Raw genomic sequence first — 24976 nt, 5'->3', positions numbered from 1 at the left:
GATCACCTGCAGTCTGCCAGCATATCGACACCTTTTTCGAGTGCAGATTGCTCATTCTCAGGCGCCTATCATCGGCCATTTGCCTGCCTCTTGCCTGTCCATCGCCTGCCTTTCACCTACCCATCACCCACCACCCGAGTTTCACCTCCCAATCGTCCGACAGCTGCCAGCAGACTGACCACAGACCGCCAGTGGAGCACCAGCTGCCTGCTGTTGCCTGGAAGTTCTCTGCCACAGTACCTGCAGGTTTGGTTACACGTGGCTGCCACCATTTTCAGACAACAGCCAGGCCCTGTAGGACCCCTGGCCAGACTGACTGAGCTCCGTCTCCAGGATCCCTCAGCCCAACCGATCACTCCCTGCCTCCCAGGTCCTCAATCAACTGACTGCTCCCAGCCTCCAGGAGCCCCAGACCAACTGACTGCGTCCTATCACCGGGACCCCGACCAACTGATTGCACCTGGCCTCCAGGATCCCACAACCACACCAAACACACCCGACCTCCAGGACCCCTGCCTGGCCAACCGCACCCTGACTCTAGGACCTCCAGCTGACCACATCCACACCCGAGCTGCAGCTCCCCATTTGCCAACATATTTGAAAGCCAGAGCAGCCATCTTGGATAATCCTGGAAGACGTAACTCCGAACTTTAAGTGGGGCAAATCCCATCTTGAGATGTCTGCTGGAGATTTGAAGCTCATTGTCAGGTACCTCTCATGCATCAGGTTACTGAAGATTGGGAGGTTTCAATACTATATGACTGTTATAGTGTAGATTTTCTTTCTTCTCCTTATTGGACAATTTTAAGTTTTTATTTCTTTACTTTTTTTGACTCTCTTTTCATTTTGTTTATCTGTTCCCTCAGAGTCTCTTTCTCCCTTTTTGCATGCTAACATCCAATTTCTTTTGATTAAACTCTCACCCTTTCTATTATCTAGAACTTCTATATATTCTTTTCTTATCCCATTAACAGCCACATTCTACATCCCTCTGCATCCTCTTTGTCCTCCATTAGAAACTGCAGACCTTATTGCAAATCTGTTTGTTATACTGAAGATAATATTTGAGTTCATTCTGTTTATTATGACAATTTTGTTATTGTCCTCATAGGGGCTATTTGGTCTAGGATTGCATAGTGTCTGAATTGGGCACTGCTAATATTGCTCTCCCCTTAAAGAAAGGGTTTTGGAAACCTATAGGGCCACTATAAGCCTATAGGGGGAAATCTGCAATACCCCAGATCTGCACTGCTAGAGGGGAAGATACATGAACAACATGAGAAAAAAAAAAAAAAAAAAAAAAAAACAAGGGAAGAAAATGATCCAAACAAATCTAGATTCTATATTAATAGAATCCAATGACAGTATGTTAGAAGAAATGTCAGAAAAGGACTTCAGATTATACATGATTAAGATGATTTGAGAAGCAAAGAATGAGATAAGAGAGCAAATGCAGGCAATGAATGGTAATACCAATAAGCAGTTGAAAGAGCAACTGAGGGAGCAAAAGATAATTTGAACAAAGAGACAGGGATTCTCAAAAAAAAAATGGAAATACTTGAAATGAAGGAAACAATAAACCAAATAAAAAACTCAATGGAAAGCATCACCAAAAGACTAGACCACTTGGAAGACAGAACCTCACCAATGAAGACAAAATATTTAATCTTGAAAATAAAGTTGCCCAAACAGAGAAGATAGTAAGAAATCATGAACAGAATCTCCAAGAACTATGGGACATCATGAAAAGACCAAATTTAAGAATTATTGGGATTGAGGAAGGCACAGAGATATAAACCAAAGGAATGAACAACCTATTCAATGAAATAATATCAGAAAATTTCCCATACCTGAAGAATGAAATGGAAAATCAAATACAAGAGGCTTACAGAACACCAAATGCAAAAATCACAACAGATCCACACCAAGGCACATTATAATGAAAATGCCTAACATTCAAAATAAAGATAGGATTTTGAAGGTCGCAAGAGAAAAGCATCAGATTACATATAGGGTGAGACCAATACGGATAGCAGCAGACTTCTCAAACCAGACTCTAAAAACTAGAAGGGCCTGGAACAACGTATTTCAAGCGCTGAAAGAACATGGTTGCCAACCAAGAATCCTATACCCAGCAAAACTAACCTTCAGATTTGAAGATGAAGTAAAATCCTTCCATGATAAACAAAAGTTAAAAGAATTTACAAATAGAAAGCCTGCACTACAGAATATTCTCAACAAAATATTCCATGAGGAGGAAATGAAAAACAACAATGTAGGTCAGCAAAGGGAGGAACTACAATAGAGAAAAACCACTCAAAGGAGAAACCGAGCCAACTTAAAAACCAAAAATAAGCCCAAATGACTGGGAATACAAATCATATCTCAATAATAACCCTGAACGTTAATGACCTAAACTCATCAATCAAAAGACATAGACTGGCAGAATGGATTAAAAAGAAAGACCCAACAATATGCTGCCTGCAAGAGACTCATCTCATAGAAAAAGACATCTGCAGACTAAAGGTGAAAGGATGGGAAAAAACCGACCATGCACATGGACTCAGTGAAAAAGTAGGGGTTTCCATCCTTATATCAGATAAAGTGGACTTCAAGCCAAAGTTAGAAGGTATAAAGAAGGACATTTCATACTGCTTAAGGGAACCATAAATCAGGAAGACATAACGATAGTAAGTATTTATGCCCCAAACAATGGTGCATCCCTGTACATCAAACAAATCCTTCTCAATTTCAGGAATCACATAGACCACAACACAATACTTCTGGGTGACTTTAACACACCGCTGTCACCACTTCGATAGATCTTCCAAACAAAAACCAACCAAAGAAACCATAGAACTCAATAACACAATCAATAACCTAGACTTAATAGACATATATAGAATATTCCATCCATCAATGAGCGGATTCACTTTCTTCTCAGCAGCACATGGAACCTTCTCAAAAATAGACCATATGTTATGCCACAAAGCAGCCCTTAGGAAATAAAAAAAATAGAGATACTGCCTTGTGTTCTATCAGATCATAATGGACTGAGAGTAGAAATCAATGACAAAATAAAAAAACAGAAATTACTCCACCACCTGGAGACTAAATAATATGCTATTGAGTGAAGCATGGATAACAGAAAACATCAGGGAGGAGATAAAAAAATTCTTAGAGGTCAATGAGAACCATGATACAACATATCAAAATCTCTGGGACACTATGAAAGTGGTACTAAGTGGAAAATTCATTGCATGGAGTGCATTCCAAAAAAGAATGAAAAGTCAACAACTAAATGACCTAACATTACAGCTCAAAGCCCTAGAAAAAGAAGAACAGAATAACAGCAAAAGTAGTAGAAAACAGGAAATAATTCAAATCAGAGCTGAAATCAATGAAATTGAAACAAAAGAAACAATTCAAAAAATTGACCAAACAAAAAGTTGATTCTTTGAAAGAGTAAACAAAATAGACAAACCCTTAGCCACACTAATAAAGAGAAGGAGAGAGAAAACTCAAATTACTAAAATTTGAGATGAAAACCATTAGCATTTTAACCTTGTAAATTAATCAGATGTCTCTAGAAAACACATTCATAATTAATCCCATACATGTCAAATCTAATTTTGCTTATTTTTCCTGTAAAAACCAAGATATCAAACAAATGTATTGAATAGTACTAGCCATTTCTCCCTTGTGGAAGGAAAGTCCTAGAAATAATGAATACTAGACATTTTATAGACATCAACATTTTATTAGGTCAACCACCTAGAGAGACTTGTGAGTTAAGTGATTTTAAAGAAATTTTACTTTCACTTGTCTACCCCATTTAAATTGAACCTTTTAAATTACAAGAACTAAAGTTATTTGGATCCATATTTTTATTGTATTTCATGAGTGCTCATTATCTACATGTAAATTTTGATATCATGCAAATGATATATGATTGCTTGCACATATATAGACAGGCAACACAATATACACAACACAAAAGCAAAGGCCTTATAGTTTTTTGTAGGTGAATCTCCATTGCAAATTTACAGATGTTTTAAAAACTCTACAGTTGAATAAAAATAGGACTGATCAGAAAAACATTAACCTAGGGAGGTAGGATCAAAATCATGAGCTCAAAAGCACATGGAATTTAAGAAAAAACAGGAGTCCTAGAAAAAAATGACAAGCCATTAATTATTTCAGTAAAGCAGTATGAGAAAGTAAGAGAGAGAGAGAGATGGAGAGTGTGAGAAAGAGAAAGAGAGAGTGTCTTAAAACCATTTTTCTGTGTTGAGGTCCAGAAAAAGTTAAAAGGGACACTTTTTTCTTTAGTCTCAGGTTGGCCCCTGCTGGGTCTGCTGGGGTTTGCAGTTCACATTCCAATGTAGGCTTCATTCATCCAGGGCCAGCTAGGGAAATTGCTGCCTAGGACATTTTTACCCCTTTATTCCCCCTGGTTGGTAATCAGGTCAGATTAGGATGCAGAAAATTATGAAACATTATTATTATTCTTACTGAAACATATCACTAGCTGTTGGGCTTTTCAGGGTTAAGAGAGGATATTTACCAGTTAGTTGTGCCCTTAAAAATCTCTTCAAAAGGGGAATATTTGCCTGCTGCTTGATTGTTCACCATCTCTATAATCTGGGGTTCCTCAGATGTACTAGTGGACTTGGGAAGCGGGCTGCACTGAAGGGAGGGGTGCTTTTCCCTGGAACAGGCCACTTTCCAGTGTCCCCATTGTTCACAATTGGAACAGGACATGGTGGGAAGCCTTGGATTCCAACAAGTTCTTGCCCAATATCCTGTTTGCCCATGTCAGAAACAGGGCCCGGGAGATGTATTAGAGGGTCTGGTGGGACCACGAACAGCAGTGGTTTTTGGGGGGTCTATGGATGAGTGAGTCTAGGGGCTAATGCTTTTCTTTCTCCTGTTTGGCCTCATCTTCCCTATTGCTTAACGTCTTGAAAGCAGGCCTTCCAACCCTGGACCGCCCACAACCACCCACTGCTTCCAGGACTTTGCACCCGTGCTATGGATCCCCAGTGTGTTTGAGCTTGCTGCAGACATTTTGAACTATCCCCGAAGGGGTAGCTGCCATCATTGGGTGGGGTGGCTGCCATTCTGAGACACCAGTGGGAGAATGGAGGCACTTTGACAGGTACTGCACTTGCATCAGGATACTGAGGACTGGGAGATCTGAGTGGTGGATGACTGTGGTACCGTAGATTTTATTTTAATTTTTGATTTCTTATAATTTTTCTCATTCTATTTTCCTTTTATTTACCTATTTGCTAGGAGTCTCTTTCTCCCATTTCTCATGCTAACGACCAACTTCTTTTGATCCTGCCCTCACTCTTCCCTTGATTTATACTTCTATATACTCACTTCTTACTCATTTAATGATTATATTCTACATGCCTTCCCATCCTCTGTGTCCACCATTAGAAATAGTAGAGCTCATTGCAAGCCTATTGGCTATACTGTAGATACTAATTGAACTCACCTTGTTTACTATAATACTGTTACCATTTTTATAGGGGCTATGTGGTTTAGAGCTGCATATTGTTTGTATGGGGTGCTGCTAATATTGATCTCTCCCTCAAAGGAGAGGTATTGGAAACCTGCAGGGTCACAATAAGCCTACAGTGGAGAAACTGCAGTACCTCAGATCCCCATTGCTAGAGGGGAAGATACAGGAACAACATGAAAAAAAAAAACAGGAGAAGAATGTGTCCTTAACAAGCCAAGATGCAATTTTGATAGAATCTAATGACAGCATGGCAGTAAAAATGACAGAAAAGGAGTTTACAATGTACATAATTAAAATGATCCATGAAGCAAAGGATGAGATAAGAGAGCAAATGCAGGTAATGCATGATTGCTCCAAGAAACAATTAAAAGAGAAAATGCAGGAAGCAAAAGAGCATTTCAATAAAGAAATAGAGATTCTGGAAAAAGACAAAATACTGAAAATGAAAGAAACAATAAATCAAATTAAAAACTCAATAGAAAGTATTGCCAACAGGCTAGATCTTTTGGAAGACAGAATCTCAGACAATGAAGACAAAATATTTAATCTTAAAAATAAAGTTGGCCAAACTGAGAAGATAGTAAGAAGTCATAAACAGAACCTCCAAGAATTATGGGATATCATGAAAAGGCCAAATTTATGAATTATTGGGGGTGAGGAAGGCACAGAGATATGAACCAAAGGAATGAATAACCTATTCAATGAAATAACATCAGAAAATTTCCCAAACCTGAATAATGAAATGGAAAATCAAATTCAAGAGTTTTACATAACACCAAATACAAAAAAAATTACAACAAATCCACACCAAGGCACATTATAATGAAAATGCCTAATATACAAAATAAATATAGGATTTTAAAGGCTGCAAGAGAAAAGCATCAGATTACATATAAGGGGAAACCAATACAGATATCAGCAGATTTCTCACCCAGAACCTAAAAGCTAGAAGACCCTGGAACAACAAATTTCAAGCTCTGAAAAAACAAGGATGCCAATCAAGAATCCTATACCCAGCAAAACTAACTTTCAGAGTTGATAATGAAATAAAATATTTCTACAATAAGCAAAAGTTAAAAGAATTTACAAATAGAATGTCTGCACTATAGAACATTCTCAGCAAAATATTTCATGAGGAGGGACTGAAAAACAACAATACAAGTCAGCAAAGGGAGGAACTACACTAAAGGAAAAGACAATCAAAGGAGAAACCAAGTCAAGTTAAAAACCAGAAAAAAGCCAAAATGACCAGGAGTACAAATCATATCTCAATAATAACTCTGAATGTTAATGGCCTAACTCATTAATCAAAAGACATAGATTGACAGGTTGAATTAAAAAGAAAGACCCAACAATATGCTGCCTTTCTTCAAGATACTTATCTCACAGAAAAAGGCATTCATACACTAAAGGTGAAAGGATGGGGAAAAACACACCATGCACATGGACTCAGTAAAAAAAGCAAGGGTCTCCATTCTCATATCAGATAAAGTGGACTTCAAACCTAAGTTAGTCAAAAGGAATAAAGAAGGACATTTCATACTGCTTCAGGGAACCATAAACCAGTAAGACATAATGAATGTAAATATGTATGCCCCAAACAATGGAACATCTATGTACATCAAATAAACCCTTCTCAAATTCAAGAATCAAATAGACCGCAACATAATAATATTGAGTGACTTTAACACAATGCTCTCATCACTGGATAGATCTTCCAAACAAAAACTGAACAAAGAAATTATAGAATTAAATAATACAATCAATGATATAGACTTAACAGACATATAGAGTATTTCACCCATCATCAAGCAAATAATTTTTTTCAACAGCTCATGAATCCTTCTCCAAAATGGACCATATGTTATGCCACAAAGTAGCCATTAGTAAATACAAAAAATTGAGATACTACCTTGTATTCTATCAGATCATAATGGAATGCATTTAGAAATTAATGATAAAATGAAGAATAAAAATGACTTCAACACCTGAAGATTAAATAATATGCTATTGAATAATGCAATGATAGCAGAAGACATCAGGGAGGAAATAAAAAAAATTCTTAGAGGTAAATGAGAACAACAATACAACATATCTAAATCTCTGGGACACTCAGAAAGCAGTAATAAGAGGACAGTTCATTGCATTGAGCTCATACACTAAGAGAATAAAAAGTCAACAACTAAATGACCTAAAACTACATCTCAACATCCTAGAAAAAGAACGGATCAACAACAGAAGGAGTAAAGACAGGAAATAATTAAAATCAGAGCTAAAATAAAAGAAATTGAAAAAAGAGAAACAACTCAGAAAATTGACAACACAAAAAGTTAGTTCTTTGAAAAAGTGAACAAAATTGATAAACCCTTAGCCACACAAAGGAAGGGAAGGAGAGAGAAAACTCAAATGACTAGAATTCATGATGAAAAAGGAAAGATCATGACAAACACCATTGAAATACATAACATAATTAGAAACTATTTTGAAAATCGATACTTCAACAAAATAGAAGATATCAAACACATTGACAAATTTTTAGAGACATATGATCCTCCCAACTGAATCAGGAAGACATACATAATTTAAACAGATCAGTTTCAAGCACCAAAATGGAAGAAGACATCAAAAACCTACCAACCAAGAAAAGCCCAGGACCAGATGAATTCTCAACCAAATTCTACAGGATCTTTAAAGAAGAACTAATATCAATACCACTCAAAGTATTCCATAAAATAGAAAAGGAGGGAACCCATCCAAACTCATTCTATGAAGCTACTATCACTCTGATACTAAAACCAGACAAAGTTGCATCAAGGAAAGAAAACTTTAGACCAATGTCCCTAATGAACATAGGTGCAAAAAATCCTTAACAAAATTCTGGCAAATTGACTGCAAAAACATATTTAAAAGATAGTGCACCATGATCAAATGGGATTTGTCCCATGGGTACAAGATTGGTTCAACATCCAAAAATCAATAAATGTAATTCATCACATCACATTAAAGTTAAGAATCATATGATTATTTCAATAGATACAGAGAAAGCATTTGATAAAATACAGCAATGCTTCATGCTCAAAACACTAGAAAAAAGAGGGATAGTAGGAGCATACCTCAACATTGTAAAGGGTCTCTATGCTAAGCCCACAGTCAATATCATTCTAAATGAAGAAAAATTAAAAGCATCCCCTTTAAAAACTGGAACAAGGCAGGGATGCCCTCTTTCACCACTTCTATTCATCATCATACTTGAAACACCATCCAGAGAAATTAGACAGACGAAAGAAATTAAACAGATATGAATAGGAAAAGAAGAACTCAAGCTATCACTATTAGCTGATGACGTGATTCTATATTTAAAGGAGCAAAAAATTCCACCAGAAAACTTCTAGAACAAATAAATGAATTCAGCAAAGTAGCAGGATATAAAATCAATATGCATTAATCTAATGCATTTCTATTCATGAGTGATGAGTCCTCTGAAAGAGAAATTAGGAAAACCACTCCATTCACAATAGCCTCAAAAAAATAAAATAAAATACTTGGGAATTAATATAACAAAAGAGGTGACAGACCTCTACAGTGAAAACTACAGAACACTATAGAAAGAAATTAAAGAAAACCTTAGAAGATGGAAGTATCTCGCATGTTCTTGGATAGGCAGAATTAATATTGTCAAAGTGGCAATTCTACCAAAGGTCCTATACAGATTCAATGCAATTCCAGTTAACACCCCAATGATGTTCCTCACAGAAAGAGAAAGCAATCATGAAATTCATCTAGAATAATAAGAGACCTGGAATAGCCAAAGCAATTCAAGCAGAAAGAGTGAAGCAGGAGATATCACAATACCAGACCTTAAACTATGCTACAGAGCAATAGTAACAAAAACAGCATGGTATTGGTACCAAATTAGACAGGCAGACCAATGGTACAAAATAGAAGACACGGAGACAAACCCACATAAATACAGTTACCTCATACTAGACAAAAAAGCCAAAAACATACAATGGAAAAAAGATAACCTCTTCAACAAATGGTGCTGGGAAAACTGGAAATCCATATGTAGTAAAATAAATTAAACCTCTGTCTCTCATCCTGTGCAAAACTCAACTTAAAATGGATCAATGATTTAGGAATTAGACCAGAGACCCCACACCAAACTGAAGAAAAAATGGGCCCAAATCTTCATCATGTTGGTTTAGGACCAGAATTCCTTAACAAGACTCCCAAAGAACAAGAAATCACAGCAAGAATCAATAAATGGGATGGATTCAAAGTAAAAACCTTTTTCTCAGCAAAGGATACAATCAATAATGTGAAAAGAGATCCTACAGAGTGGGAGAAAATCTTTTTCACACACGCTTCAGATAGAGCACTAATCTCCAAAATTTATAAAGAAATAACAAAATTTTACACCAGAAATACAAAGAACCCAATCAATAAATGGGCCAAGTAATAGGACAGACACTTTACAGAAGAAGATGTATAGGCAATTAACAAATATATACAAAAGTGTTCAACATCTCTAGTAATTAGAGAAATGGAAATTAAAGAAACTCCAAGATTTCATCTTACTCCAACTAAAATGACTATTATCTATTAATGAGAACACAAGCAATAATAGGTGTTGGTGTGGATGTGGGGAAAAGGCACACTCGTACATTGCTGATGGAGTTGCAAATTGATGCAGTCACTCTGGAAAACAGAATGGATAATCCTCAGGAAACTTGAAATGGACCCATATTTTGACCCAGTTATTCCACTCCTCTCTTATTACCCAAAGGAATTAAAATTAGCATAGGACAGTAACGCAGCCACATCAATGTTTATAGCAGCTCAATTCATAATAGCTAAAGTATGGAACCAACCTAGATGTCCTTCAAGAGATGAATGGATAAAGAAACTGTGGTATACATACACAATGGAATATTATTCAGCCACAAAGAAGTATAAAATTATGACATTTGCAGAAAAATGGATGGAATTGGAGAGCAACATGCTAAGTGAAATAAACCAATTCCAAAAAAACAAAGGTTGAATGTTTTCCCTGATACGTGAATGATGATACATAGTAGGGGTAGGGGGTGGGGGGTAAGAGAAGAATGTAGGTACTTTAGATTACATAGAGTGAAATGAGATGGAGGAAGGGGCACCGGTATGAAAGATGGTGGAATGAGACAGACATCATTACCCTATGTACATATAGGATTATATGGATGGTATAAATCTACATCAAGTACAACCACAGAAACAAAAAAGTTGTATTCCATTTGTGTTCAAGTGAATCAAAATGCAGTTTAAGAAAAAATTTTTTTTACACATTGAAATTGATTAGAGCAAGTTGTAAATATGAAGAATAGGGCACTGAAAGTAACAAATGTTAGAAAAAGATAATAGCAATAAATATTACATTACCCACATTAAGGGTATTATTTCTATGTTTTTTGTGTGTTTAACTTTTTTAAATTTATTTTTATTGTAAACAAATGGGATGCATGTTGTTTTTGTTTGTACTTGGAGTAACAGCATACCATTTGTGTAATCATACATTTACATATGGTAATGATGTTTGATTCATTCTGTTATTTTTTCATTCCCCCCCACCCCTCCCACCCCTCCCACGCCTCCTTTCCCTCTATACAGTCCCTCCTTCCTCCATTCTTGCCCCCTTCCAATCCCCATTATGTGTCATCATCTGCTTATCAGTGAGATCATCATCCTTTGGTTTTTTGAGATTGGCTTATATCCCTTAGCATGATATTCTCCAATTTCATCCATTTGCCTACAAATGCCATAATTTTATCTTTCTTTATAGCTGAGTAATATTCCATTGTATATATATGCCACAGTTTCTTTATCCATTCATCAATTGAAGGGCATCTAGGTTCGTTCCACAGTCTGGCTATTGTGAATTGAGCAGCTATGAACATTGATGTGGCTGTATCTCTGTAGTATGATGATTTTAAGTCCTTTGGGTATAGGCCAAGGAGTGGGATAGCTGGATCAAATGGTGGTTCCATTCCAAGTTTTCTAAGGAATCTCCACACTGCTTTCCAGAGTGGTTGCACTAATTTGCAGCCCCACCAGCAATGTATGAGTGTACCTTTTTTCCCACATCCTCTCCAACACCTGTTGTTGCTTGTATTCTTGATAATTGCCATTCTAATTGGGGTGAGATGGAATCTTAGTGTAGTTTTGATTTGCATTTCTCTTATTACTAAGATGGTCAACATTTTTTCATATGATTGTTGATTGCTTGTAGATATTCTTCTGTGAAGTGTCTGTTCATTTCCTTAGCCCATTTGTTGATTGGATTATTTGTATTCCAGGGGTAGAGTTTTTTGAGTTCTCTATATATTCTGGAAATAGTGCTCTATCTGAAGTATGAGTGGCAAAAATATTCTCCCACTCTGTAGGCTCTCTCTTCCCATTGCTGATAGTTTCCTTTGCTGAGAGAAAGCTATTTAGTTTGAATCTGTCCCAGGTGTTGATTCTTGCTTTTATTTCTTGTGCTATGGGCGTCCTGTTAAGGAAGTCTGATCCTAAGCCAACAAGTTGAAGATTTGGACCTACTTTTTCTTCTATAAGATGCAGGGTCTCTGGTCTGATTTCAAGGTCCTTGATCCATTGTGAGTTGATTTTTGTGCAGGGTGAGAGATAGGGGTTTAGTTTCAATCTGTTGCATAGGGATTTCCAGTTTTCCCAGCACCATTTGTTGAAGAGGCTATCTTTTCTCCATTGCATATTTTTGGACCCTTTGTCTAATATGAGAAAATTGTATTTATTTGGGTTTGTGTTCATGTCCTCTATTCTGTACCATTGATCTACCTGTCTATTTTGGTACCAATACCATGCCGTTTTTGTTACTATTGCTTTGTAGTACAGTTGAAGTTCTGGTATTGCGATACCCCCTGTTTCACTCTTCATGCTAAGGATTGCTTTAGCTATTCTGGGTTTCTTATTCTTCCAAATGAATTTCATGATTGCTTGCTCTAATTCTGTAAGGTACATCATTGGGATTTTAAGTGGAATTGCATTGAATCTGTATAGCACATTTGGTAGTATGGCCATTTTGACAATATTAATTCTGCCTATCCAAGAACATGGGAGATCTTTCCATCTTCTAAGGTCTTCCTCAATTTCTTTCTTCAATGTTTTGTAGTTTTCATTGTAGAGATCTTTTACCTCTTTGGTTAGATTGATTCCCAAGTTTTGTTTTTTTTTTGTTTGTTTGTTTGTTTTTGTTTTTTTTTTTTTTGAGGCTATTGCAAATGGAGTTGTTTTCCTCATTTCCCTTTCAGGTGTTTCAACACTTGTGTATAAAAATGCTTTAGATTTATGCATGTTGATTTTATAGCCTGCTATTTTGCTGAATTCATTGATGAGGTCTAGAAGTTTTCTAGAGGAGTTTTTGGATGTTCTAAATATAGAATCTTGTCATCAGCAAATAGTGACAATTTAAGTTCCTCTTTTCCTTTGCATATCCCTTTAATTTCTTTTGTCTGCCTAATTGCTCTGGCTAGAGATTCGAGGACAATGTTGAATAGAAGTGGTGAAAAAGGACATCCCTGTCTTTTTCCCATTTTTAAAGGGAATGCTTTCAGTTTTTCCTCCATTAAGAATGATGTTGACCATGGCCTTAGCATAAATAGCCTTTACAATGTTCAGGTATGTTCCTACTATCCCTATTTTTTCTAGTGTTTTGAGCATGAAGGGGTGTTGTATTTTGTCAAACACTTTTTCTGCATCAATTAAAATAACCATATGATTCTTATCCTTAAGTCTATTGACATGATGGATTACGTTTATTGATTTACGGATGTTAAACCATCCTTGCATTCCAGGGATGAACCCCTGCTTGATTGTGGTGCACAATTTTCTTAATATACTTTTGGATATGGTTTGCCAATATTTTGTTAAGGATCTTTGCATCTATATTCATCAAGGATATTCATCTAAAATTTTCTTTCCTTGATGTGTCTTTTCCTGGTTTGGGTATGAGGGTGATATTAGCTTCATAGAATGAGTTTGGTAGGGTACCCTCCTTTTCTATTTCTTGTAATACTTTGAGAAGTATTGGAATGAGTTCTTCTTTGAAGGTCTTGTAGAACTCGGCTGACAATCCATCTGGTCCTGGGCTTTTCTTGGATGGTAGATTTTTAATGGCTTCTTCTATTTCATTGCTTGATATTGATCTGTTTAAATTGTGTATGTCCTCCTGGTTCAGTTTGGGAGGAGCATATGTCTCTAGAAATTTGTCAATGTCTTCAGTAGTTTCTATTTTGTTGGAATACAGATTTTCAAAGTAGCTTCTCATTATATCTTTATCTCAGTGGTGTCTGTCATGTTATTTCCTTTTTCATCACAAATTTTAGTAATTTGAGTTTTCTCTCTTCTCTTTGTTAGTGTGGCTAACGGTTTCTCTATTTTGTTTACTTTCTCAAAGAACCAGCTTTTTATTTGGTCAATTTTTTGAATTGTTTCTTTTGTTTCATTTTCATTGATTTCAGCTCTGATTTGAATTATTTCCTGTCTTCTACTACTTTTGCTGTTATTCTGTTCTTCTTTTTCTAGGGCTTTGAGCTGTAATGTTAGGTCATTTTGTTGTTGACTTTTCATTCTTTTCTGGAATGTGCTCCATCTAATGAATTTTCCTCTTAGTACCGCTTTCATAGTGTCCCAGAGATTTTGATATGTTGTATCGTCACTCTCATTGACCACTAAGAATTTTTTTATCTCCTCCCTGATGTTTTTTGTTATGATGTTTCATTCAATAGCATATTATTTAGTCTCCAGGTGTTGGAGTAGTTTCCATTTTTTATTTTGTCATTGATTTCTATTCTCAGTCCATTATGATCTGATAGAACACAAGGCAGTATCTCTATGTTTTTTGCATTTCCTAAGGGCTGCTTTGTGGCATAACATATGGTCTATTTTCGAGAAGGTTCCATGTGCTGCTGAGAAGAAAGTGAATCCTCTCATTGATGGATGGAATATTCTATATATGTCTATTAAGTCTAGGTTATTGATTGTGTTATTGAGTTCTATGGTTTCTTTGGTTGGTTGTTGTTTGGAAGATCTATCTAGTGGTGACAGCAGTGCATTAAAGTCACCCAGAATTATTGTGTTGTGGTCTATGTGATTCCTGAAATTGAGAAGAATTTGTTTGATGTACAGGGATGCACCATTGTTTGGGGCATAAATATTTACTATTGTTATGTCTTCCTGATTTATGGTTCCCTTAAGCAGTATGAAATGTCCTTCTTTATCCCTTCTGACTAACTTTGGCTTGAAGTCCACTTTATCTGATGTAAGGATGGAAACCCTGGCTTTTTTGCTGAGTCCATGTGCATGGTAGGTTTTTTCCCATCCTTTCACCTTCAGTCTGTGGATGTCTTTTTTCTATGCGATGAGTCTCTTGCAGGCAGCATATTGTTGGGTCTTTCTTTTTAATCCATTCTGCCAGTCTATGTCTTTTGATTGATGAGTTTAGGTCATTAACCTTCAAGGTTATTATTGAGATATGATTTGTATTCCCAGTCATTTGGGCTTATTTTTGGTTTTTAACTTGGCTTGGCTTCTCCTTTGAGTGGTTTTTCTCTATTGTAGTTCCTCCCTTTGCTGACCTACATTGTTGTTTTTCATTTCCTCCTCATGGAATATTTTGTTGAGAACATTCTGTAGTGTAGGCTTTCTATTTGTAAGTTCTTTTAGCTTTTGTTTAACATGGAAGGATTTTATTTCATCTTCAAATCTGAAGGTTAGTTTTGCTGGGTATAGGATTCTTGGTTGGCAACCATGTTCTTTCAGAGCTTGAAATACGTTGTTCCATGCCCTTCTTACTTTTAGAATCTAGTTTGAGAAGTCTGCTGCTATCTGTATTGGTTTCCCCCATATGTAATCTGATGCTTTTCTCCTTGGCCTTCAAAATCCTATCTTTATTTTGAATGTTAGGCATTTTCATTATAATGTGCCTTGGTGTGGATCTGTTGTGATTTTGTGCATTTGGTGTTCAGTAAGCCTCCTGTATTAGATTTTCCATTTCATTCTTCAGGTTTGAAGATGAAGGTTTTAAATTTTCTGATATTATTTCATTGAATAGGTTGTTCATTCCTTTGGTTTATATCTCTGTGCCTTTCTCAATCCCAACAATTCTTAAATTTGGTCTTTTTGTGATGTCCCATAGTTCTTGGAGATTCTGTTCATGATTTCTTACCATCTTCTCTGTTTGGGCAACTTTATTTTCAAGATTAAATATGTTGTCTTATTGTCTGAGGTTCTGTCTTCCAAGTGGTCTAGTCTTTTGGTGATGCTTTCCATTGAGTTTTTTATTTGGTTTATTGTTTCCTTCATTTCAAGGATTTCTGTTGGGTTTTTTTTTTTTTTTTTTTTTTTTTTAGAATCTCTGTCTCTTTGTTGAAATTATCTTTTGCTTCCTGCACTTGCTCTTTCAGCTTATTGGTATTATCATTCATTGCCTGCATTTGCTCTCTTATTTCATCCTTTGCTTCTCAAATCATCTTAATCATGTATAATCTGAAGTCCTTTTCTGACATTTCTTCTAACATACTGTCATTGGATTCTATTAATATAGAATCTAGATTTGTTTGGATCATTTTCTTCCCTTGTGTTTTTCATGTTGTTCATGTATCTTCCCCTCTAGCAGTGCAGATCTGGGGTATTGCAGATTTCCCCCTATAGGCTTATAGTGGCCCTATAGGTTTCCAAAACCCTTTCTTTAAGGGGAGAGCAATATTAGCAGTGCCCAATTCAGACACTATGCAATCCTAGACCAAATAGCCCCTATGAGGACAATAACAAAATTGTCATAATAAACAGAATGAATTCAAATATTATCTTCAGTATAACAAACAGATTTGCAATAAGGTCTGCAGTTTCTAATGGAGGACAAAGAGGATGCAGAGGGATGTAGAATATGACTGTTAATGGAATAAGAAAAGAATATATAGAAGTTCTAGATAACAGAAAGTGTGAGAGTGTAATCAAAAGAAATTGGATGTTAGCATGCAAAAAGGGGAGAAAGAGACTTCTGAGGGAACAGATAAACAAAAGGAAAAGAAAGAAAAGTAAAGAAATAAAAACAATTTTTTTCAATAAGGAGAAAATGAAAATCTACACTGTATCAGTCATATAGTAATGAAACCTCCCAGAGTTCAGAAGCCTGATGCATGAGAGGTACCTGACAATGAGCTTCAAGTCTCCAGCAGGCATCTCAGGATGGGTTTTGCCCCACCTAAAGATCGGAGCTACAGCTTCCAGGATTATCCAAGATGGCCACTCTGGCTTTGAAATGTGTTGGCAAATGGGGAGCTGCAGCACAGGGTGTGGACGTGGTCAGGCAGGGGTCCTGGCGGTTGGGTGTATTTGAAGTGGTTTTGCGATCTTGGAGGCTGGTTGCAATCAGTCGGTCTGGGCCCGGGTGATAGGGCACAGTCAGTTGGTCTGGGGGTCCTGGCATCAGGGAGCAGTCAGTGGATGTGAGAGCCCCCGAGGCAGGGAGTGATCAGTCGGGCTAAGGGCTCCTGGAGACAGGGCTCAGTCAGTCCGGCCAGGGGTCCTACGGGGCCTGGCTGTTGTCTCAAAATGGTGGCAGCCATGTGTAATCAAACCTGCAGGTACTGTAACAGTGAACTTCCAGGCGAGAGCAGACAGCTGGTGCTCCACCGGCGGTCAGCGATCACTTTGTTGACTGTTGTCAGATGATTGGGAGGTAAACCTCGTGCGTTGGGTGATGAATAGGTGTAAGGCAGGTGATGGACAGGCAAGAGGCAGGCAAATGGCGAATGATAGATGCCTGACAGTGAGCAATCTGCACTCAAAAAAGGTGTTGATATGCTGGCAGAGTGCAGGTGATCACAGCAGACAAATGGGGTAAACACCAGGGGATCCATAAGCAGCAAAAATTGCCTCACCAAGAAACAGATATCCTCTGCTTGAAACCAGAGTTACGGAGCAACAAGGAACGCAGCCTCCCTCTAGTGCGCCATCCTGGATCTCCCCTAAAAAAAATTTTTTTTTAAAAAAGGTTTTGAAAGCAGTGTTTAGAAATTGCTTCTGGGAAGATTTGGTGGCCTTCTCTAAGTGTCTGAGCTTCTTGTAACTGTCAGGTGCAGACACCTCCCCCCCAATAAAGTTAAAATGTAAAAAGAGACTGTAAAAAGAGATAGATATTGACATCCAAATTTGTATATTTGATGCCTGTCAAAACAACCATAGAAAAGAAATGATGTACCCCATTTGTGTACAATGAATCAAAATGCAGTCTGTAAAAAACTTAAAAATAATTTAATTTTTTTTTAAATAGGGCAAGATTTCATCAGGTTCCTCAGTTATTTCCTTTATCTATTCTCAGTTTACTTGGGTGTAAGAATTTTTTGACATTCCCTTAAGGAGACAAGCAACCATATTCTGTAACCTGATAACCCCCCGGGTCTTGAGGTTGATATGTCCGATCATGCTCAACTGAGGGGACAGTAGCATCTGCTGCCAGGTAGATTTCAGGATTTGGGCCTTGTAAGAGCTCTGCATGGTCTCTAGCAGTCTTCCAGATCAGCATGTCCATCATTGGTCAGGGTGGAAGTTTATATATAATATATGTCTGCCCAAGTGAGATCATATGCCTGAGTCAGACAGATGAATTCCTTCCTATTTTGGCATGGTTTTCAGAAAATGAAACCCTAATTTGTCTTCTATTTGGGACATACCTGTCATGGAGAAGGAGATATAAACTCGGACAATCCCTTCAGCCCCTACTACTTCCCAGAGGAGAGGGAATATCTGTCTTGCTGGAAGTGTTTTTAACCATGTCCGGGGAGGATGGCAAAGGGAAGAGAGAGTGTGGAGTTTGTGAAGGGGAATCTGATGGGGGAACTGTAGGACTCTGGGGGGAAGGATCTGATGGGAAAGCAATGGGGCTTTGAGGAGAGGAACTCCAAGGGGAGATAGAGGCCTCAGGGGAGTCTATGGGGTCCCGGGATCTGTAGGGAGGAGGTTCATCAGATATCTCCAGGGCTGTGAATGAAGAAGGGGATTGTAAATTTATAGCTAGTAACTGCAAAGTAATACCAGGTAGATATAGGAAAGGGTTTGAGTGGAGGAGGAAGAAGGTTTGGAGGTACAGGAATTCCAAGTACTTGCCATTTGGGTTAAGTATTTTCGTAGAGCTTGTAGAATCTCTTTATAGAGAGTTCCATATTTGGAACATGTGTGCTGGCCAAATTTATACTGTGGCCAGATGAGGCATTTAATTTTGAGAGCAATATGGGAATAGAGGGTTTTAAAATTGGTGGAGAGACAGCCCAAGGAGATGTTTCTGGGAATTGATTGGGTAGTTCCCATTTTGGAGAGGTTCAACAGAGAAGGTGACAATGGAGAGCAAAGTGTCCCCTGCACTATTCATGACACCAATGTGACAGTCTGGGACTGGACTTCTCCACAAGGGACTGGGGAAATGTCTTTCCCCCAATCCCAGTGGTAAGGAACAGGGTCCCAGTTAGTCTAAGGGTGGAGTCTCTGTCCAGCAGAGATGAAACAAATGAGGGACAGGGTCCTGGTTAATAAGTGGGGTCTTATCTCTCCAATGAGATGAGAAGGCTGGTGGTGGATGTAGAAGCAAAATAGCAAGTAGGTCCCTGATTAGTGAGGTTTGCTGGGTGTGCAAGGGAAGGGAAGATTGGGGAGGGAGCAGAAGTAGGCTAAAGAGGGTTTGATATAAATCCCTTTACTGTTCATGTGGCATAAAGCCACAAAAGTTTAGTAAGTGGTTGATATTGGGTACCCCTTTGGGCTTTCAGAGTCAGGTTTCTAACTCAAAGTCTTCATGCAACACTAGGGAGTTGCCCCAGCCAGATGCCTTCGGTTGCATTTGAGCCTTGCTTCTATGTCACACACCACATTTCTCCCATACAGTGGTTGATATCTGGTACCCCTAAGGGCTGTCGGAGTTAGATTTCAGACCCAAGACCTTCATACAGCACCAGAGAGTTGTCCTGTTCAGCTGGATTCAGTTGTCTTGGGCGCTCTGTCTATCTCTCGTACCAAATGTCTCCCACATAAAGTGGACAGCAAAGGGCATGAGAGGCCTATGTTCAATAGGGTGGGGAAACACAGTCAGTTTGGAGATTCAGCCAAAGCTTGTGTGAGTGGTGGCTGGGGGTCCTCTCAGCTTTCAGAGGACCTCAGATGGTCCCCACAGATCATGGTCGGTCTCCAGGCCTCCTCAGCTGTTTAACTGATTGTGGGGGAAGGGAACAGGTAGAAGGGAAGTAGGGAATATTACCTTGCTCTCAATTTCCAGTCAGGGAACTAACTGTTAGCACAAAAAGACCAGGATGGATGAGAACCTCATGAATATTCTTAGCTGTTTATTCAGGAACATAGTTTCACACCAGAACAAGGATGCAGGGATGAAATTTTCACACCGGAACAAGGGATGCAGGGATGAAATGGTGCTGGTGGATCCACTTTCCTGGTGGAAAATGAGTCACTGAACAAAGAAAGGAACCGAGTTTATATAGGTTATTTTGAGGGGTGGTCTAGTGAGCATATCAGTTTTCTTGAGCACTCGGGAATTTGGGGTCAATAAATGTGTCAATTTGAGGGCTTAGGATTTTGGCCTTCTGAGTCAAGGGTCTACAGATCTATCTTTGAAGGTGAATAATGTCCTCTAGGGACTGTCACTTTAGGGGTGATAAAACACTTCTTCCTTGTGTGCAGTTGGCATCTGGAAAACCTTTGTCTGGGGAGACGAAGGCTGTCAGTGTACGCTTTCTCTTCCACTTACTTTTCCTAGGCCACATTATGTTGGGGATTTTTCATTTTCCATATCTAATAGTAAAAGTGATATGCATTGAGTAGAAACCATGCTTCAGATTTTTAATTTTCATCTTTCCTGGGCTAGCAATATGTAGTCTGATACTTTCTTAAGACACTGGGCAGCAGCAGGGAGCCACATTTCCCAGCTGGCCACATAATCACAATGGAAAACAACTGATACTGTACAGCATACTGTGTTTCTAAACCATACCGTGTTTGGCAGGTTCTGCATATTAGATGGATTTTCAACATGATATTTTCAACTTCAAATGGTTTATGTGGAGATAACCCCATCCTCAGTCAGGGGGCATCTGTAACATGAAAGTATTAACAGGTAGTATTTGTTTTGGTGGGAGAACACCAAGGGAAGTAGTGATAAGGAAAATTATTCAGTCATCTTTTAGAGAAAGAAAAATTACTTTAATTCTGAAATGAAAACAAAAGTACCCCCTGTAAGTTTATGGCCCACAAATGCCAGGGGCAGGAGACGGGAAGCAAACCTCACATCAACAAGTTCTCATTTATTCTGCAGCGAAGTCCATTGATCAGGCACAGGAGGGCCCATTTTCTGGGTATGGAGCTGGCCCCCCAGGTTACAGAAGGAGTCTGGGTTTTTATAGCTTTATTGGAGACTGTGGATGTACAGTTTTGACTGTCAGGTGCTAGTTTTACAGGCTAGAACCTCAACTTAGGAAGGTAGTTGTAAAAAGGTTGAAACTCATTATTATCTGGGAAGATAGGAGTTCAGATCCTAAGGGATGAGTACACAAATCTTACCCATTGCTTTTCTTTCTCTGGGATCATTGTTTCCCAGAGTTTCAATATTTGCTGCTCCTCCATTTAGGGCTAATTCACAAAGGTGGAAGTTCAGGGACCAGCATTTCAGTATTCGCCTCCTTCCTTCATGACGCACTGGGGTTGAAAAGGGGTAAATGTTTGCTTTTGGTGGAAATGCTGGGGATGAACCTGGGAAGGGATAAAAGTTTGCTTTTTCCCCCAGGGCCCATTGTTATTGGGAAAGGGTGCACTGGAAGAGGTTTAATATTTGGCCAATTTCCCCTCCCTCCTGTCAGGCCACACTGTCTCTCCAATTTTCTTAGGGAGCTGTCTTGTAAGAATATTAGTTTCCATAATCCTTCATCCCCTTTGACTCTCTCTGCAAAATTTAGTCACATTTACCCCCTGACTACTCCTTTACATAATACATTTATTACTGATCTTGTTTCTTCCACATTCTTCATTTTTCTATTCCCAAATATATCTAACTTAATTACCAGGGTAAATAGGTAATCTGTGTTTGTTCCAATGATGCTAATGTTTTTAAATTTTCCTCCTCAGGTCACTTGAAAATCTACCCTTCTGTTCCAATCTCTGGGTTGACCAGATGATTCTATGGTCTCTATTGTGGTTTAGATATGATGTCCCCCAAAAGTTCACAGTAAGAGAATGCAAGAAGGTTCAGAGGAGAAATGATTGGGTTGTGAGAGTCTTAACCCAATCAGTGATTTAATCCCCTTAGGAATTAACTGAGTGGTAATTGAAGTGTTAGAGTGTGGCTGGCAGGGGTGGGAATTGGTGCCTTGCTTAGGGGTATATATTTATATCTGGCAAGTGGAGATCTTGCTCTCCCTGCTTCCTGATTATCATGTGAGCTGTTTCCCTCTGCCACACTCATCTGCCATGATGTTCTGCCTCACCTCAAGCCCAGAGGAATGGTGCCTGATGTCTACAGGTTGAGGTCTCTGAAACTATGAGCCTCCAAATAGACTTTTATTCCCTTAAAATTGTTATGGTCAGGTTTTTTAACCACAGCAGTGAAAAAACTAACTCAAACAGTCACTGAACTCAATTGTTCCAGAGAAACAAAGTTTTTTTCTCATTTTTCTTTGTTCTTTGCTCTACTTTTGGGTCATCCTAGGACACTTTCTCATTTGCTTCCGGTAGTTTTTGACTCTCATTTAGAGTCCCCAATGTGCTTCCTGCTGACCAACCTGTCCCTCACTAATGGGTGCCTCTCCTCTACTACATACCCCATGTAATCACAGCCCTTTCAAATGAATACAAAGTAATTTCTTTCCAACATTGTATAACACCGACATGCATCATCCATGTCATGGAAGATGTGATGATGATGTAACTCATAGTCATGGCATTAGACAGGTATGCACCAATCTGTAAGCCTCTTCATTGAAAATTGTGAATCCTAAAATATGTGTTTCATTTGTAATCACTGGCTGGGTAAGTGGAGTGATCCAGTGTTTGCTTCAATTTGGTTTTGTTGTAAGAGTGCTTTTCTGTGTGCCTAATAGAATACTTCTATTGTGATTCTCTGAAGACCATACAACTTCCATGCATAGATGGAGTCAAGTATGAGTTCATTGTTGCTGCCAACAGTGGCTCCATGAGCTGAGCACCTTCATTCTGCTTCCACTTTCCAATGTCTTTAGTTTGCTCACTGTCTGGGAATGTTCTTCAGGGAACTTATCCAAAGTTTTTGTCACTTTATCAGCTCACATCACAGTAGATTTTTTGTTTTTCACTCCACACATAATTTCTACATCTGGTCTTACCCCACTACAATCACTTGACCCAGCTTTCACCTCCTAAAAAAGTCATTATTTCAAGTTTTGATGACCATGTCTCTTTCAACAGTGGCTATAGCTAGACTCTCTTAATGAGAAGAGACCATGACCAAGACTTATGAAAAGATCTCATCTCTGCCTCTCACATCTACTGCATTCATGAGTCCATCATGCAACCACTGAAGTAGATGAGTCAGCTTATCAACTGTGCTGTTCAGCACTCCCCTTGGAATAAAACAAGGTGAGAAAACATTAGTAAGTACATGTCATTCATCCTGCTTTTCTCCAGCTAATGTACCAATTATGTCACATCTCAAACTATAATTATCAGAATTCATTTCAAATGAAAATCTACTGTTGTCAAAAATTATAAAACTGACCTACACAGAAAATCTAATTATAAGAACAAATTTCATGAACAAAAATCATTCTATAACTCCTAGCAAAGTTCTAGGTTGGTTGCTATTTTGCCTTTCTTAAACACATAAAAGAGAAAAGTTAACCCATATGCTATGGAATAGAGAAAATAAATATCAGATACAAAAATGAATCTACCAATTAGAAAGGAAATTCCATGCTATTGAATGTATGCTCATCAGTGGCCCCTTAAATCATACTCAATAAGGAAACAATGATTAGAATAATAAAGAACCCAGAAAGAGATATAAATTTTGTCTCCTAAGTGAGGTGTATTTTTAAAATAAGAGAATAAATTCATATTCTGTATAAGATAATTACCTTTTTTATTAAATATAATATTTATTTTCCATACAGAAAAATGCTAACAAATAACATCTTGATCTGGTTGGAAATAAAACTAGAACATAAATGGAAAACTGGAGGGGGTTAATTCTGAGGTTAAATACAGAAAATTAAATTTGGCCTTTGTAATAAATCAAGGACAAATTATTCTGAAATGATAATGAATTATATTCTGGGTAGAAATTAAATCAATGATCTGATGCAATCTTCACATATATATTTTTTTAATTATTATTTTTTTATTTTTTATAGACTGCATTTTGATTCATTGTACACAAATGGGGTACATCATTTCATTTCTATGATTGTACATGATGTAGATTCATACCATTTGTGTAATCATACAAGTACATAGAGTAATGATGTCTGTCTCACGCCACCATTTTTCATACTCCCCTACCTCTCATTTCCTTCTACAAAATCTAAAGTTCCTCCATTCTTCTCTCACTCCCCACTCCCCCACCCCCATTATATATCATTCTCCACTTATCAGGGAAAATATTCAGCCTTCGATTTTTTGGGATTGACTTATTTCACTTAGCATGATATTCTCCAGTTCCATCCATTTACTGGTAATGCCATTGCATTCTTCTTTAAGGCTGAATAATATTCCATTGTGTTTATATATACACCACATTTTTCTTATTACCCATTCATCTACTGAAGGACACCTAGGTTGGTTCCATAGTTTAGCTATTGTGAATTGAGCTGCTATAAACATTGATGTGACTACATTACTGTAGAATGCTAATTTTAAGTCCTTTGGGTATAAACTGAGGAGTGGGATAACTGGGTCCAAAGGTGGGTCCATTTCAAGTTTTCTGAGGATTCTCCACACTGCTTTCCAGAGTGACTGCACTAATTTGCAACTCCACCAGCAATGTATGAGTGTGACTTTTTTTTCCACATCCATTCCATTCTTAATTCAATTTTTTTCTGACCACAAAGCAATAAAACTGGAGATCAATAATAAGAAAAACATTGAAAACTATAAATTCATGAAAATTAAACAATTTGCCTCCAAAAAACCAAAAGAACAACAAATAAATGAAGAAGGAAATTTAAAAACTCCTAAAACAAATGAAAATGGAGACATAACATAGTAAAAACTATAGGACACAGCAAAAGCAGTGCTTTTTTAGAGTAATCATTGCTCATATCAAAAACAAGTATAAAATTTTCAAATAAAGAACATATCACTGCATCTCAAAGAACTAGAAAAACAAGAATGAACTAAACCCAAAATTAGTACAAGGAAAGA

The 24976-nt window shown here is 37.8% G+C and overlaps 1 pseudogene; it reads left to right on the top strand.

Moving 5' to 3' along the window:
• The first annotated feature begins 18360 nt into the window (after positions 1-18360).
• On the top strand, positions 18361-22959 carry LOC124976440 (olfactory receptor 4F15-like; annotated as a pseudogene).
• The last annotated feature ends 2017 nt before the right edge of the window (positions 22960-24976 follow it).

Source organism: Sciurus carolinensis, chromosome 2 (genome assembly GCF_902686445.1).
Source record: "Sciurus carolinensis chromosome 2, mSciCar1.2, whole genome shotgun sequence".
Lineage (NCBI taxonomy): Eukaryota > Metazoa > Chordata > Mammalia > Rodentia > Sciuridae > Sciurus > Sciurus carolinensis.
The sequence above is the reverse complement of the archived record's forward strand: the minus strand, read 5'-3'. Positions and strand labels throughout refer to the sequence as shown.